Source organism: Varroa destructor, unplaced genomic scaffold (genome assembly GCF_002443255.2).
Source record: "Varroa destructor unplaced genomic scaffold, Vdes_3.0 BEIS01000005.1, whole genome shotgun sequence".
Lineage (NCBI taxonomy): Eukaryota > Metazoa > Arthropoda > Arachnida > Mesostigmata > Varroidae > Varroa > Varroa destructor.
Genome location: NW_019211458.1, coordinates 22,379,868 through 22,396,470, shown reverse-complemented (window position 1 = coordinate 22,396,470; position 16,603 = coordinate 22,379,868). Strand labels below are relative to the sequence as shown.

Sequence of the window (16,603 nt, the reverse complement as noted above, 5' to 3'; positions counted from 1 at the left end):
CGGGGCTGCTCGGTGCCCGTCGCTGTTGCTGGAACGGAGAGGGCAAACGAAAGAATAAATAGTGTGCTAATGCCCGTCGCGAGATCGACATTAGTGATCGATTCAATTTCAAGCGAATTCAATCGCTTCCACGGGAGATGCTTGCAGAGCAGCACGAGTGCACACGAGAATTCAGTGACAGATCTACCCAGTCGTACTATTACCATTTTCATCAGTATTGCTATACAGCTTTAAAAAGCATTACTTTGGTTAGCTCCTCGAAAGTCTTGCCCGGTGGATTAGTGCGTCCTCTGGATAACGTGTACAGAGAGTTATACACATTTAACTAAAAATACCTAGACGATTTAGATAGCTAATTAGTCAAATACTGATATGGACAACAAGGTCTTTTTATTGGCCTAAAAGCTCATTATTTCGGCCGTTTAATCAAACCTTCTTACGGGTTACGTGTAATGATTCTAATGAAATGGGTGCCTCCAAAGTTCTTATTTTATAGGACAACGAACACGCTTGACAAGTAATTAGCAGTAGGTAAAACAGACCAAGTTCTATTTCGTAGCTCTATGATCGTTTCATCCAAATCAGCTTCAGGTCAGCGAGAAATACAACGGCCAAACGACTACTTCTTACCCTCACGCGCCTAACCCTGTAGAAACTACACCAGTAGTTCCGATAGTTGTATAAAAGGACAGCAGATAAGGCCACCTAAAACGATCAGACCTATTTGACGTATGGTCCAGACGATTAATAACGGGGCTTCGCAAATTATGTTCGTTTATTTAATCGCACCTGTTGTGTAGTATATGTCACTGCAGAATTAAGATGATCGACCCTTTCTTTATCAGCCTGGCTCGTTGACCCCCAAAAAATGATGTAAGTCAAACCCTAAATTCCTTCACTATGTGATAGGAGTTTAGAAGCCATATGCTATTTCCTGAAAAAGGTTAACCAAAGAATGAGATCTTAATTGTATTTTATTGTTTAATTAAGAAAGAAAAACGGCATACATGCATATATTCAATGCTGGTAAAAAGACATTACGATTCGCTGTTTCAGGTCCCGCCTGCAGTGAAACGCTCCCACAATCCTCAAAGGTATATATTCAATAGTAATATTTAAATACATTTTTCATATCATGATACGGGCACCACTGACTCTTGTATAATAGAAATTTTTGTGGGGTTCTTCACGCGGTTCCGTTCTCTGGTCAATTCGATCCTGTGGTAGTAGGTAGCTATAGAATCTCAATTGTCGCTAATAGCTCTCTAGATAGGCTAGAGTGTGCTATCAGCATACATATTTCGTGTACATCGAAGCGGAAGGGTAGCGTTTTACTCAGCATTACAATAGACCGACATGGGCCAGATGAGTGCTTGTCGTTTCTCTAGTCAATCCAGAACTTAGGGTACAACAATGTTTATTCAGCTACCGTGAAAAAATTAATTTTTATCATCATTTGTATTTAACGATCGAAATGCTTATAGTGCCGGTATAGTAAAGTTTCAATACATCGTTTTACTATTGAAGGGTGATTTTGACATATATTTGCCTTGTAATAATCATTGCTTATGTACTGTTAGCAGTATTTTTGGATGCATTTCACTCTCAAAGGTAGAGTAGTATTTGCTGAATTAAACAAACGCCACATGGAGAAGCAATGTAGTTGTTTATCCAATTTTTCGAGGGTGTACAACTTATATAGTGCATGACGATAGTCTGCCCGTGCTATGCAATACCTAATCTGTTGTTCTTATTTTTTTTTTTTATAATTAACTACGAACTAGCTACTGAAGCTCTAGAAATAATATCTCGTTTTCTCGGACTCTGGATGTTGTGTGCTACGGAAGTTGTAAATACAAAGTGGTCTTTAATTCAATATGATCCGGGTCGACTCATGCTAAACGGCATAACACCAAAAGAAATACCTAGCAAAGCTAATGTTCGATGAATTTTGACAAGATAAAAGATTCAATCTTCTTTTTTGCATTAGCAATACAACGTCTCCTCTGACTCGGTGGTTATACAATTTAACGCGCGGCACCTAAAAAAAATGTCCTGTTCATTTTACCGGGCCTGATTAGGATTAGTGGAACGAAATGTAATTTCGAAATTATTCGCTTATGAGTTTATTATATATAAAAATTATAAGGCTGGTTCCGATAACGATTCGGCCGGAATTTGCTCAGTGCTTTGCTATTGAAAGGAAGCCGCGTGGTGTCTATGCCACACTAATCCCATGCGAGAACGGATGGCTTCAAATGCCGATTAGAAGGCATCAAGTAATGGATATTTTGCCGCTTTATTAGATGACGTCAAGTCTTCGGTGAGCAACTATAAGTGAAACGTATTGAACAATGAAGAGGTTCCCGGTTAATGTTTGTAAGATGGGCATATTTTTGATTCTAGTTTGTTGATTACCTACGACGCACATGAGGCCCGCCCTAGAAGTGAGCAGGGGTTCATACCTGTACTATACACCTAGTCAGAAAGCCATCTATTAAAAAAAACTTAGATAAATACAATGCGCGGTATCAGTTAATCGACTCTAACCTAGCACGAGTCAAGTGCATTACGAACGTTTAAAACTAAAGTTTCCTTTCTATTAAATCATCTAAAGCTCTCTACATTGTCGAATGTGATACCAGACAAACCCCTACCTACCTACCTACCTACCTACCTACCTACCTACCTACCTACATCCAATTCAGTTGGTGCCGGTCCTTCACTCGCCGTTCGGAAACCACCTAAATATTGAGATTTTATTGAATTACACATTTGTTTTTCTGAAGCATAGGTCGAAGCATAGGCCATCGAGGATAACGGCCTCAGTGACTCTTCGACATCCAGATGGTCCTATTAGTTGAAATGGACGCGGCAAATGATTCGAAATTGCGTTTCTGTTTTGCTTGAACTGAGTTCGATTAAAAGAAAAGATGTGATTCTGTGAATAAATCATTGAAATTGAAAGGTAATAATTTTTAGTGGATTTTTTTTCGTTGTGGATATCTAGGGAAAAATTTTCCGGGCTCGTCAGTAAAATTCGGAATGACAACTTAAACGGCTTTATACTTTCGGGGTACGTTTTGAATTTATTAAGTAACAGTTCTGGGAGTATACGAAACTAAGCTTGCTCATTTGGTTTGTTTGGGCACCCTTGCCTTGATTAGATTTGGCCTGACGTATCTCTGCCAACTATCGGCAGCTGATTTAATCACCATCCCAGGAACAATGCTGACACGTCGGTTAAGGCCGACGATGAACAGTCATTTTGAAAAAGCTATTTGCAGATGTATTAGACTAAAGTCTAATCCAGATTTAGCAAAGTTAATTTTACTTCCTGCAGACAAGATGTACTTGATCACTTTATCCGTATTAATGCTTTGATGTTCGATGATGGTAGCGTTTTATTCAAGTAAATCCCTCTTTTTTTTGGCCTAAAACCATCCGCCACAATATTTCTTCCGCACATTTAATATACCGTCATATGTAAGGTGCAATTGTTTAGCTAGGAGCAAGTGAGGTGGCTGGACCACGTTGGCCTGTGATCGTCCTGTCTATGCACAGTAGAAGTGGACATTTCGTCTGAAAAAACGTAATTTTATATGGGAATTCAGTGACCTTGTCTACGATTCCTTACGTCGAGTCGGTGCGGATGTGTCATTTACGCTAGCCATCTAACCAGCGTATCTTTTTAAAGCTTATTAAAAAAAAAAAAGTTCAAAAGTAAAAGTCTATTCGTAACGATTTGTCAATATATATATATATATATATATATATATATATATCGCCAAGTTCAATATACAGATATCAGAATACTGATTGCATTGCGGCAATAAACGACTATTATTTTCCAAGAAGAGAAGGTGTTAAGTATATCAAAATCACTCAAAAGGTTCTACTTTACACAGTAAAATCATTCACCAAGTTAGGCATCCTAATACAAGGCAGATCACCTAGTTAATGTACGCCACCAATTCGAAATACTGGCAGCACTTCGACGAGATGGCCTGGCTTGTTGAAATGGCAAAATTATTACAGTAATTGAAATATTACATGCTATTTCAATTATCTGCTAGTAAATATCGATACTATAGATTTGTAGAAAAAAGTCCGATGTCTTTGTCGCAGACCGATAATACGCTTTTTCTGCACTTATGTTACTGTGGATTGTTCCAGGGGCATAGGATGTGCGTTATTACTACTATTACATGGTCGATGAGCGGAATGAGGCTATATGACTCAATTAGGCATTAAGAAAATGATATAATTAGGTTTTTACATTAACTTCTCTAATAATAATCGAATTATTATTATTATACTATTTATTATTTTTTGTCTCCCGACAGGCACAATGGTGTGTAGTCTAACGTTCTGTTACGTCTTAGGGACGCATTCATTTTATGATCAGTTACATGGTTTCACAGAAACTCGAGCAGTGTTTTTTGCAGTGTCTTGGCCCTCTAGAATTAGCGGTGGCCTGAACAGGGGTACGTAACACGAACGTGCTCTTTCAGTTACGTGAAATTCCTCTTCTATGTGGTACATTTCCAGAGTCGGAACACTGGTTTGTCTTGCTGGAGAAACCAAATACCGTCTGCTGTGTCGAACATATCCGTAACGCCGTCGTAGAGTAAATCAAAGCAAGCTAGAAGGGTACATTTAGGGAAAGGTAACATACTTTTTCTTACTGAAACAGAATTTTCCTACACTGACGTGTAGTACTCCTTGTAATAAATGTGCTTGTGAAAACCAGAGAAGCATTAGAAGCAGTATAAAAGGCCATGATCTTTACTAGGTTGGGCGCAAAGGTCACTCCTTTAGCCATGTCCTGCTGTCTAGCCCGCAGAAATACAGACTTGGTTATACAGTAAAACAAAAGTTGCTTGAAATTATCCCCATGCATGTAAAACTCTTCGATAAGATCGTTGTGGTTTTTGGTAAAATGAAGGCATGGATATGAAACGTCTGACAAAAAAATATGCGAAAATTTCGCCAAAAGAATCTTTATATAATATACACCATCTTAATACATGTATCTATATATATATATATATATATATATATATTAATATTTAGTTAAATTTTAAGAAAAATGTGTGTGTACCAATGCAAGAAGTTAAGTTTCTTGAAGACGTCACCGGGCAAGTACGTGCGCAAAAGGCTTAACATGTTCGAGCAGGCCATCGCTGCATGCGCTTTGGCAGGCCAATAGGGTACACCTAACCCTCGCTTGATTCGTCTCAGATCTCGCTTTGTATGAGGCTGATTAATTTGCGAACGTTGCCATATATGTATAAATCGATTGGAGGATTTTGAAATTTTGTTCTTCTCCATGCTGTAAGTATGAGAAAAATACGATCGCTTCATAATGCAGAGAAACATTTTCTGAATTACAGTTTATCTTCCTTCATGTATCAAAAGCGTTCTAATATTGTTTACCCGAAAATATCTTCGAGTGCCATTTCGGTTTCTTAGAGAAGTTTAGAAACTGAATACTAACCAAAATTTCACAAAACCAGTCTTCGTCATGTGTGCAACGTAAAGACCTACTATATTAAATATTTTTTTTTTTTTATAAAATTATTGATTTCGCCCTGTTACTCAATTGTATACGTACTGTTGTACAGACTAACGATGTCGTTCGTAGCACTATAACTAAGCAAAGATGTTGCGTGATTTCGTGCTATGTTTTTAATAGAACCAACTGTTAAAACATTCGCAGTAGACGATTTCGTCTGAAAACCTTATCATTCTATAAATGATACGCTATAAAGACGAATGACAGTACGCTATTAGAGTGCCCCTTGCCGCTAGTTTCTTTTGTTTCGCCAGACGACATTGCGTCCATCACCGTTGGCCAATGTTGACTCGTCTGATGCGAAAGTCTAGTGAAACGATAGCTACATACTGTAACCAGGCCTTAAGCAAAGATAACTGTTTCCTTTCAACTAACGATACGCCGTTTGTGCTATCGTACTTTACGCTCTGCTTAACAGTCAGCTTGATTTACAGTACTGCGGTACAGAATGTAACCGGCCAGCCAGATCATGTCTAGTTAATGCTATTTGAAAAATGCACCGTACTTCTCAGATTTGGTAGCTTATAATAGTGATATAGCTCATAGCGTAGCAGCGTACCGAGGCTACTTATTCGTACACCTTTTTCATCAGGTGTTTTCTATAACGTTTACGTATCAATTCGTATACATAAGACAGCCTACGTATCTAAGCTTACACTGATTTGTTGATATGATGATTTCATGTTAACTTCCTGTTTGCGTTCACAGTCGAGTCTGTGTCGAAGCAAGATACGCGCTCGAAATAACCTCCTCTATTGAATCAGCAGTACCAAAATTCAACAATGCCGAGGGTGCTCTGTTTCTCCAATCTTATGTATATAAGAAATTGAAACTTTCTCGTTCGTACATAATACATCTTACGATAAAGTTAGCAGTAGAAGCAGTGCTTGACTTCTATAAAAGAATTGCACAATCGGCAGGCTAAGATTTTCGATGCAGCGGTCCTGTTCCATCTAATTTAGGAATAAAGTGAACATATCAGAAAAAAAAAACGATGTGTCTCGGACTCATGTTTTCAACGGCCAGGTGCCTAGACGACCGGGCAGCCATGGCCTCTATTTCAAAGAGCCTGCTATATTCCAATATGGCGCTCTCTAAGAGGTTCCGACGTAGGTGTCTGCGTACAGTTTTTCTGACAAGGCCCACTTCCGACAGCTTTCTACGGCGATCTCACACATAATATCAAAGCAGGCGAGCAAAAATTGATAAGGCGCGCCAAATTCTTGAAATAGACCCGAAAAAAAGGCCTCTTTGTACGAACGCGAAAAGGCGCCGCCAAATAAAATTTGAATAGACAATAATTTGTGAAGTGCCGTTCGTGAAAGGGTCCGAACCAAATCATATTCGGTGAGTAAGTATATTTGGCCAAAAATAATAGTACGAACTAGAGGTCAGCTCAGAGTTCGTTTCTGTGCTGGGCGCAGAGAGCGAGCGCCAGGCTTCAGCCTAGGATAGGAATGCACCTATCGTCGTCTGGCTAATTTATGTTTGCTAATAGCTAGTGTTTGCTAATTGCTGGGTAGCAGGTAAAGGCAAACTCGACAGTGCACCTCAGTGTGCAGAAGCTCGTACATGATCAGCACTCTTTCGAAATTAATTGGCAACTGGTAAGTGAAGATTCAGCTGACTGCGTGCCTATTGATCAGTGATTCGCACGGTTCGAGCGAAGTCACGCAAAAAACGTTCATCTGATATGCTCATTGCTGCTCAGTTGTAATATTAAACACTTTGAACTGACCTAAAGCACAATCAAATCTGGAAAGCTAACTGATAGTACCACGTATAGTATAATCAAGAGCCTCGTAGGGTAGAAACCGTATATAGTTAGTAGAGCACAGTAGTGCGGTGCCCCTGTCAGATCACCGTGTCCACACATTACCACGCAAACTTACCAACAACTGATTAACGTTGCGGCCGATGCACGATGCCTCTTGTCGATCGCCGAAGTTTAAATTGATACCGTAGAGCTTGCATTACCGTAGCAATAAATACACTATGGCACCATTTTGGGTTTGCGACCTGCTTACAATTGTCACATAACGTGATCTAGAGTTTCTTTCTTATAAAGAAATAGAGTAGAAGTTGTCTTTCTATTCTGTAAGAACACCGTGAAGTATGCTTGATAAGCGTCGATACGATCACGAACGTAACAGTCTATCCTAATATATTAGACCTAATATGGAGTTAAGTAAAAAATCCAGTCAGACCTTGAAGCAAACACTTGGCAATATACATATATATATATATATAAAATAAGCATATATAGCACAATGTCTTGGATCTAGCACAACACGTGTCTTCAAACGGGTTGCTGAATGATGAATGCGTACGTTTACTTAAACACCTAACTCATCACATACTGCTGACGTGAATGATGATGAATCCTCGTTCTCCATGTAAGACTCTGACGTGCCTTTGCTCGTCTACTACGACCCACTTTGTAGCTAAGTATACGGGTTTGACGGTTTGCTATTTGGTTGCCGTAAAGATAACGTGCTATGCCAAATTATTGTGACACTCTACGTAGAACGAGGTATGGTACACACTTGAACCGGTATTCTTGTTGTAAAAGAAAAAAAAATTGGTATTAATATCGATAGATTTATTGAAGATCGACAGACAGGAAGAAGTATGTCGATATTGCATGTGTTTGGACGTCCCTAGCCAATTTCCGGAGCGTCATAATATATATAACATCGATGATTGAGTATAGTGTTTTTTGTACTTAGGCACATAAAGTAATTTCGAGTCCCGATAAACTGATAGTTTGTGTTGAAGAAATATTTGCTAAGAATTTTCAACGAGTAATGCTCAAAGCGGTAACGAGCGGTAATATAAGGACCACAAATGGATTTGTTAAATTATGTGGTCAATATCCGTGATATGGTAAGCGTATTTAAAGCGAAAACCACTGCCCACATTAAAGCTAATCGCCTTACGTTAATCACTACCATAAACTTGTACGAACACACTAAAATATAATTATATTTGATTATTATTTTTTTGTAAGAATAAGTCGTTCGGATCACCACTTTGGTTCCGTATCAAGGGCCTGTCCTACTAGATGGGGTAGCGTGGCCTGGTTTTGCTCTACCTACGCAGTTCCTTCCCACGATTAGTTTAATGGGGAACGTATTGGCATGCTAATCTCAAGGACATGTCCTAGTCTAGTTTCGAACCCGCATAGGATCCAGCCGATTGATGAAATGCCTGACAATGGTACCGGATGTTCACACTTGAAATCTTAGCATCAGTTACTAGCGCACTGGGTATGTTTCCCAATAGTTATATCGTGTCGCGCCCATCAAATCCAGCTATAATTTTGTATCATCGTACAGTTATGACTGGGAGCATTATTTACTACGTTTAACGAGGTTTTGCATAGAACTCAGATCCTGACGGAAATAAGGCTACAGACCAGTTCAGGGCATAGCATGTTACCATTAATATTCAAACAGCAATTTATATGAAAAATTACAAGATAAATCCCGGGTTGCATTTTTATTTTAATTATAATAATTTCCAAAAATAGTTATTAGCATTTATTGCAACAGATACACATTCTATAGCTAACCCACGTAATAACCTTAAATTCGGCTTACTTTCTTTTTTTTTTTTTGTAACTTCTTGGAACCCGGCGCACTTTGCCTAGAAAAAGGCTATCATCAATCAAGGTGCCATACGATCCGCGTTAGTGCGGTTAGATTTAGCGTATTACATGGCCTACCCTTAAGATAATGATGATAATCAATTTAGGCTAAGTCAAAATATTGGTGGTCATTGTAGCTATCTTTTTTCCTAACGACGTCGCAAGTTTGAGAAAGCATTGATAGATTGGGCCGTACCGGGTGCATTTTGGCAGGTGCAATTTTATTTAAAGCAGTAGTACTACCTATGATTTTCTCACCGTGGCAGCGTTCACGAGTCGCATACGTTTACGTATAGGTATACAAATTATTTATTTACATAACCTTCGTATAGTAATGCCTTCGATCGCTCCCGTTGTATATTTTTTTTTAGCTACCCTCCAGGTTGTGAATAGATCCTTAGGTACATCCAACATTTACGCTGCATCCGTGTCATACTGTATTGATAATGGAACAGGGTGTAATTTTTTTTTGTAGACAATTATTCACAATCATTTTTGTTTTAACCAGTCATTTTCTGTTAAAAATAATTTACCCTCGCTCGATATGATCTCGCCTTCTTCTCACCCACACAAGTCTAATACAAAAGGTTATCGGTATAGCTTCCATCGGAAACTCCTGTCATTGAAAAAACTAGGACAGAATCTGAGGATTATCGATGCCTAATAACGATAATCATAAAACGCCAACTAAAATGTGTGTACAAGAAGGGGGATACGTCAAAGATTATACGAGGCACCCAGCGGAATTTGTGGAACTCTTTCAATATTGAATAAATATATATTGAACCTTGTCCGTGCCTGTCAAGTAATCGTTATCCTCTCGTCGCAGCATTTGCCAATGCATACAGAAGTTAAGAAACATACCGATAATCTCAGGTGCTTCTTTTTGATGCCGGAGCACCTTCTGAGAACACCGTCTGTTGCAACGCAAACGTTTCGCTCGCCCGACATCTCTTACACTTAAAGAGCGAACGTGTACGCCTGTGTCAGGCGCTCCGTATACTCGACAGCAGACACTTATTTATTTCTCAAGAAAATGAAAAGTACATTCATTCAAAGACGAAGAAAAATTTTTGTTTGCCACGAACGCGACAGCTTCCCCCCTCCGACTGTGTCGGGCTTATATGAATCGTTAGCCGCCTAAGATGATAGCCAATTCTTTATTACATCTATCCTTGCGTGGTTAACACGCACGAGATGCATTTATATGCGTGCGTGTGCGTACGTAGCCGTGGGTCCTGAATACGTCAAAGACGAACTACGGCCGAATCAAAAAACAACATGAAAGTTTGCTTGGGTTGAGACGAGTTATGACGGTTGCCAAGGTAGACGATATTGAACTTGATTACTATACAGTAGATTATTAGTAAAATAGTGAAGTCGACCACTACCATTATGATAGGACAACCTTGCGCTATATTTACGCTTCCTTCATTATACATTTTCACAGATAGAGGTGGTTTAAAAGTTATCACGCACTTCTCGCAGCGATACTTAACCCTTAATTATATATAACATATACTAGTCTTATTTAATGCTATACGAATGTAAGTGAAACTGGCTTCGTTCCGCGCCTGTAACGATGTCGCTTTGACCTGCTAAGGATTTGTCGATTTAGCAATTCTCTTTACATAGTCCAGTAGCTTTGTTATATTGTCTCATTACTCCGATACACTTACTATCTTACCCTGTGTTAGTGGTTGGTTACCCTACCGCACTTATTTCGGTACTTCCTTAACTGCAGTTTTTTACTATCGGAGAGTCTCATTTTTGTGCTTTTGTTGCAATCAGCCCATTCTACTCGCCCAAATAACCCGTCGTGATTGAACTGTGAGCACCACAGTGCATGTACGCTACTACTTGAAAAATCATTTTCGAGACTTCGACCCCAAAATTGCCAATATAAACGCAAACGAGTAGTACTCCATCTGCATATGCAAAGTTAACCACTGGTCCGACGTTGAGAACTTAACTACCTAATCAAAACCCTAGCTCCCACACTCAGACCTGCCTCGTTGCCCTGCTTTCCCATTAAAATATCATTTTAGTCCTGACAGTATCGCATCCGCATTGTAACTAACCCATTTCCGTATTATCGATAATTTACTTGCAAAATATTGCCCATGAAATGACAAAAATTTAACAAAAAAAAACCTGTTTTTTTTTGTTTCCGGAAGGCCACTCTAGTGTCAATTTAATGTTTGACATATAAAGAGTAGCAATAAGTTATACTTAGAAAAAGTTTTCAATTTAAAGGTTTAAATTAACGGCGGAAATCACCTCAGGATTTAGCTTTACCAGCACATAAAACATTCATTTGTTTAGGTTCACGGCATACGTCCATAGTCATGTATAAACGATGTGGAAGGGAATTCAACACAATGATGCGCCTATCTGAAAAGATGTGGTTCTATATCATCAAATAGAGTAGCGTGGGTACAATATTTGTAATGTATGCATGGAACACCGATAGTAGTGTTCATGCATAAGCACAATTTATAAATGGCGCTTATTATGGTAGTATAATGCCTTAGTTAATCTGTGTTAATAACAGCACTTGGTTACTTTTATTTAGCTATTTGATAATATACATATAAGCGGATCAAAAACTTTACAGGCTAGAAAAAATATGTACGTTCATATATTAGATGTTCTTCCCTTTGTCGTTTACACATTGAAGTCGTCGTCGTCGTCGTGGAGGGGTCGAGTCTCGCGGACTAACATTTTGGGCGTATGTGGGCTAAAGGCGTTGCCCGATTCTGTTTGTCTCGAATTAATCCGTGATCAGATTGTGTACCGCCAATTACACATCCGCTCGCGAAGATTGCTAAAGAAGAGAGCTTGCTTTTAAACGAATTATTCCTTGACAATATCCAGTTGGCACACAGTCGGAGATAACCAAAAACATTGCGTAATTTTTTTACTGAGTTTCGTCGCAAAAAATTACTGAAAATTTTTTAGTCGGCGAAATATAGTCGGACAAACGAACACATAAACGTAGTGGGCGCAAATTGTCAGGTGTATCATGAATTATTTATATGAATTTGGTGCATGCATACTTTCTATTTACGTATTAGCTAGATTGATAAAGCCACTTTTAAAAAAATCGGGAAAATTTACTTGAGCTCATTTGCTCATTTTTTTACGCTGTGAGGATGAATTAAGGCGTAGCCAAAAAAAATTCGAGTAAATGCCTCTGCATTTACTCTATAAAATACAGAATAGCTACACTCCGTCCGCTGAAAGCTACAAAAACGCGGTGATATCCATGAAGTCATGCGGTGACAAAGTGGGCTCCCACAGCCCACTTTGTCACCGTCGAAACTCAGTGCCCATATGTAAACAGCTCATGCAAATAGCTTTTGACAAAACTAATGAACATTGACGTGAAACTAACATTTGTACCGAAACGTTATTTGCTGCCGCTTTGGTGCGTTTTCACATATTAAGATATATGAAGTAACCGGGCCGGACCACTGGGCAATATCAGCGCGCGGTATTATTGCGCCAGTCTATCAAATCATTATAATTACATATTCATACGTAAGCGGATCGAAATTCAATTACAAAGGCGACGCTTGGCTGATAGCCTCGCGGTATAGTTACCACTGCTTTGCAGCGGGACGGACGCACGAGTCTCCAATGGGATTTTCAAGTACGCGAAAAAAAATCGTAGACCGCAACAACATCGTTACTGGGTAGAGCAATCCTACCTACAATGCCCAAGCATTGAAAATGTATGTTTATAAATAAATTCAGGTAACTAATTGGTAAGACCTACAGTTATATTCACGGTGCTAAGTAACGAATGTTGTACAAGTTGACGCTGAAACACAGCGGTTTGGACAAGTTTTTTTCTGACGTCGTTCGCACAAGATCAAATCGAATGTCCGTGTATTATCTATTGAGAACTAAATTATTATTTTTAGTTTACAACGGCAACGTTTGTTTTATTTAGCCTAATTCTCCTCGATGCACCAGGGCGGCATTTCCGGCAGATCAATGTTCGCTAGCCTTTCTCTCGCTTGACCCGTCCTTCTCGTTCGCTTCTAGCTGCTCTACGTTTGAGCTCACGCGTCACCATAAGGCAAATAAGAAACAATTGAAAAAATATGTACCTGAAAGGATTACGAACACGTTCTCCAATTAGCTCGGTTTATGTAGCGAACTTTTGCTTAACGTCATCACTGCGATGATGAAGCAGAGAAGACAGACCAGATGATTATCGTAGTATCGCGTTTCGGCACAGTCTTAAACGGCGAGGAAAAAGCTGGCTGCAGTGACTCTCCAGCAGACGGACCTCGTTAGTATGACGTAGCTCGATTAAGTCAAAAAGCGGAACAACTAGAAGCAGCGTAAATCTTTTACTGTCGTGCGCACAAAGTCGCGCGACAGGTTCGGACTGTGGTCAAGCTTAAAGAGACCAAGTCCTGCATTCTTAAGGACTAACTAACAACTCAATTTACTTATTAGTTAATACCTCAGTGTTTAGCTTCTCTATATTAAGATTTCGGAAGTTTATGGTCAAGACCCGATAACCACTCTGCCTTTAGACAAGACCTAGTTGACTAATCATTAATTAACCCTTTAATTAATGTTTAATTAATTAATACCCTATTAATTAATTAATTAATTAATACCCCTAAGAATATGTAAATCGTAGACAATTCAAACATTATCAGTTGCAAAAAATTATTTGTGAAATTTAAGCCATGGGTTTATCTTAAAAGACGGTTAATGTCGCGATGGCGGGGTGCAGCTAACTTTGCATGCATATATGCAACCTTGCCATGAATTGTAGAAGATAGAAAACGTACGTTTTTACCGCCCTAGCAGCACTGCACCACCTGTAACGTTCGTAGTCTGTCACAAAGTCTTCATCGCTCAATTTTTACATCTGTATAGCAATTACGTATTTTTATCAGAGCGATGGTTGGCTGCCAGTGCCAAACGAAGCGCATATATGTCTGGGTTCGAACCTAGACCACAACGTGATCCTAACATTCTTACGTAAATACATTTCCTACGAAGCTATCACTGGGACCTGTTGCAGACCCTGCAGAAACGGATACAGAGCAACAGCGAGAGGCAGCAATTTTGAAAGCACTTGCTGTTTGACGGCGAGTCGATATCGACACACTAACTCTAACCAATATTATGCCAGGCCATGCGCTCACTGATCTCCGCACGTTTTGTTCGCCCAACAAGGGCTGTAAAGGGTCAGCTGTGTAGGGATCAGGGAGCTTAGTTGAGGCGTTGATTCGGGTTGCTCACGACCCAACCCAGACGAATTGCTAGAACGACTGTTGATTAATCAGGATGCCGAGTGCCGTACCAATAAGACGATAGCTTCTTTTGTTCTTTGTTTAGTTCGGTCTAACGAAAACGACGAAGTGAAGTGACCCTGCATACACTGGTGCACATGTACGTGTCAACGTAATTCGGTGAAAAGTACACATCGTTCGTAGCCAATTATACGTTCCGTCTGTGGCTTACACTTCGCCTACTACTACGTAGGCGAAGGTGGCACCATTAACCGCCCACTTTTCATCCGTCGGGATACTCGACGCTCTGCCGCATTACACACAGAGACGGTTGCTCCTCTATGGCGGTAAGGCTCTTTGTCTTTCTGCCTCCGAGTTTATCTGTTCGAGTGTCCTATGTAAAATACTGTGCGCTTTCTCTTCTCTGCAGTTCCTTAAGCCTCCTTCTTGCCCTCTCAAGTAACTAAGATGAACATAAGACATGACTGTCGTCATGTTTTCTTCGCCACTCGTTTTCTGCGATGGCTTGACGATGCTTCCGGGTGATTAGTTTCAGTATAATTGAATAGAGATGGACCCCTGTGCTCTATACGTAGTACATTTACATCGTCTTGGAATCGTTGTTGTCTGTGGCGCGACCGCTACGAGCACTAGAATGACATCGCTCATACACACAATATATAAAAGACACAGTAAATTACAAGTTTCCTATACGCTGCCAGAATACCACGTTTGCCATAGCGTACAAGCTAACCAAGGTCTGTCTCGTTTGCATACATACAGCACAAGCAAAATATCACGCACTACATGTACACGCTGGCGACTCTGGCGAAGTACAAGTCTGTAGCAACAATTGGGGAGATCGACACTTTGCGACGTTATCGGTTGGGTTCTTAAAGAGTCACGAAGAATGGGATAGGGTTGCCACCGAAAACAATGTTCAAGGCGAGGTAGCATTGGGCTAAACGACCAAAACCCCTTCCATTCTTTTAGCTGTCTTTTTATACTCGTGGCTCGTTCCGGCTTTATCTCCAGTTCCTACTGCATTGACATTACTCGAGACTCCTTCAACGCTTTGGACACACCGCTAGGACTGGTCATGATTATGTTGAAGTAGGCTTCGCATTTAATGAGTTCTCATGTTCCCGCAATCAAATGACTAAGCCGGTGTGAGTTTCCCAAGCAGTGCTCCTATGAAGCAATAGAACGTGGAGACTGTTCTAGCTTGCCATTGTTATCTAACTGGCTGGAACCGCAGTAATTGCTGTTAATTATTAAACTACGTCCATGCTACTCTAGGATACCGTTATTGGAAGCGTTAAATGCATTAGTATGTAAAGTGTAGGTATCAATCTCGTGCCGTTAGTAAGCTCTAAGGTGAGCGATTTTGTTCCTGTCTTCGAAAAATTTGATTCATTCAGTCAACAAATGAATCAATGCAGTCGTTGTTCTCGCCCGTTGCGGCTTCACACTACGAGATTTGTTGCTAAAGGGCAAATATCGTTGAGGCACACATGTAGACCCCATCTGTTTCTCTAGATCTTTATCTTTTATAAGATCGCATTCGTTAAAGTTGCGAAAAAAGGTCAAAACCGATTTTCGGTTTTCCTTTGCGATGGCTCCTCGATTGGTCCAAGACGAATCCCATCTGAGATGAGACCCCACGAAGTCGTAATCACAGAGCTGCTTCGAAATATTACGAAACGATGCTTGGGCTCGCTCAGTTCAAATAACGATGGCAATTATGAACCAACGCAAGGTATGACTAAATTTTAACCCTTGCGACAATGTCCGCAAAAGTTTAACCTCACACCACGTTCGTTGCACTTCTGAGACGCATAATTTGACAACGATGGACAACAGGCAACATAATTTGTGCAATCTGTCCTTTCCAACCAATATATGTTTCCTGCTCTCTATGGAATCCTCCAAGTCATTTGCTTCGGAGTAGTGCTGTTTTATAAAGGCAATGACCATAACAAGAGTTTAAGTACTTCAACAGACTGGTTGAGATCTTTTTCGTTTCAAATCGACTGGGCTAATTTGTAATGCTTTGGAGGAAATTCTGGCGCTTCGGACGAGGTCTGTGGGCTCGTCTCACTTGGAGTCATC

The 16,603-nt window shown here is 40.0% G+C and overlaps 1 protein-coding gene and 3 long non-coding RNA genes across 5 annotated transcripts in view; 2 read left to right on the top strand and 2 right to left on the bottom strand.

Annotated features, from left to right (window-relative positions):
* Positions 1–26: 26 nt before the first annotated feature.
* LOC147755432 (uncharacterized) lies at positions 27–2,971 on the top strand. 2 transcript variants are annotated; one of them, XR_015329134.1, is made up of 4 exons: positions 27–301; positions 586–873; positions 1,057–1,094; positions 2,790–2,971. It is a non-coding gene; the product is annotated as an uncharacterized LOC147755432 (long non-coding RNA). The 2 variants fall into 2 exon arrangements; XR_015329133.1 differs by having other exon boundaries at positions 2,795–2,969.
* Positions 2,972–3,062: 91 nt separating this feature from the next.
* LOC147755431 (uncharacterized) lies at positions 3,063–7,928 on the bottom strand. Its single transcript, XR_015329132.1, has 2 exons — positions 7,471–7,928; positions 3,063–3,582 (listed from the first exon to the last, which is right to left on the bottom strand). It is a non-coding gene; the product is annotated as an uncharacterized LOC147755431 (long non-coding RNA).
* A 164-nt stretch (positions 7,929–8,092) lies between these two features.
* The window catches only part of Hsdl2 (Hydroxysteroid dehydrogenase like 2), a 29,916-nt gene continuing 21,405 nt past the window's right edge, over positions 8,093–16,603 (top strand). Inside the window, exon 1 of the mRNA XM_086990963.1 lies at positions 8,093–8,111. The gene's annotated coding sequence lies outside the window, so the exon portion shown is untranslated. The remainder of the gene's footprint in view (positions 8,112–16,603) is intronic.
* LOC147755430 (uncharacterized) lies at positions 9,108–15,725 on the bottom strand. Its single transcript, XR_015329135.1, has 2 exons — positions 14,045–15,725; positions 9,108–13,345 (listed from the first exon to the last, which is right to left on the bottom strand). It is a non-coding gene; the product is annotated as an uncharacterized LOC147755430 (long non-coding RNA).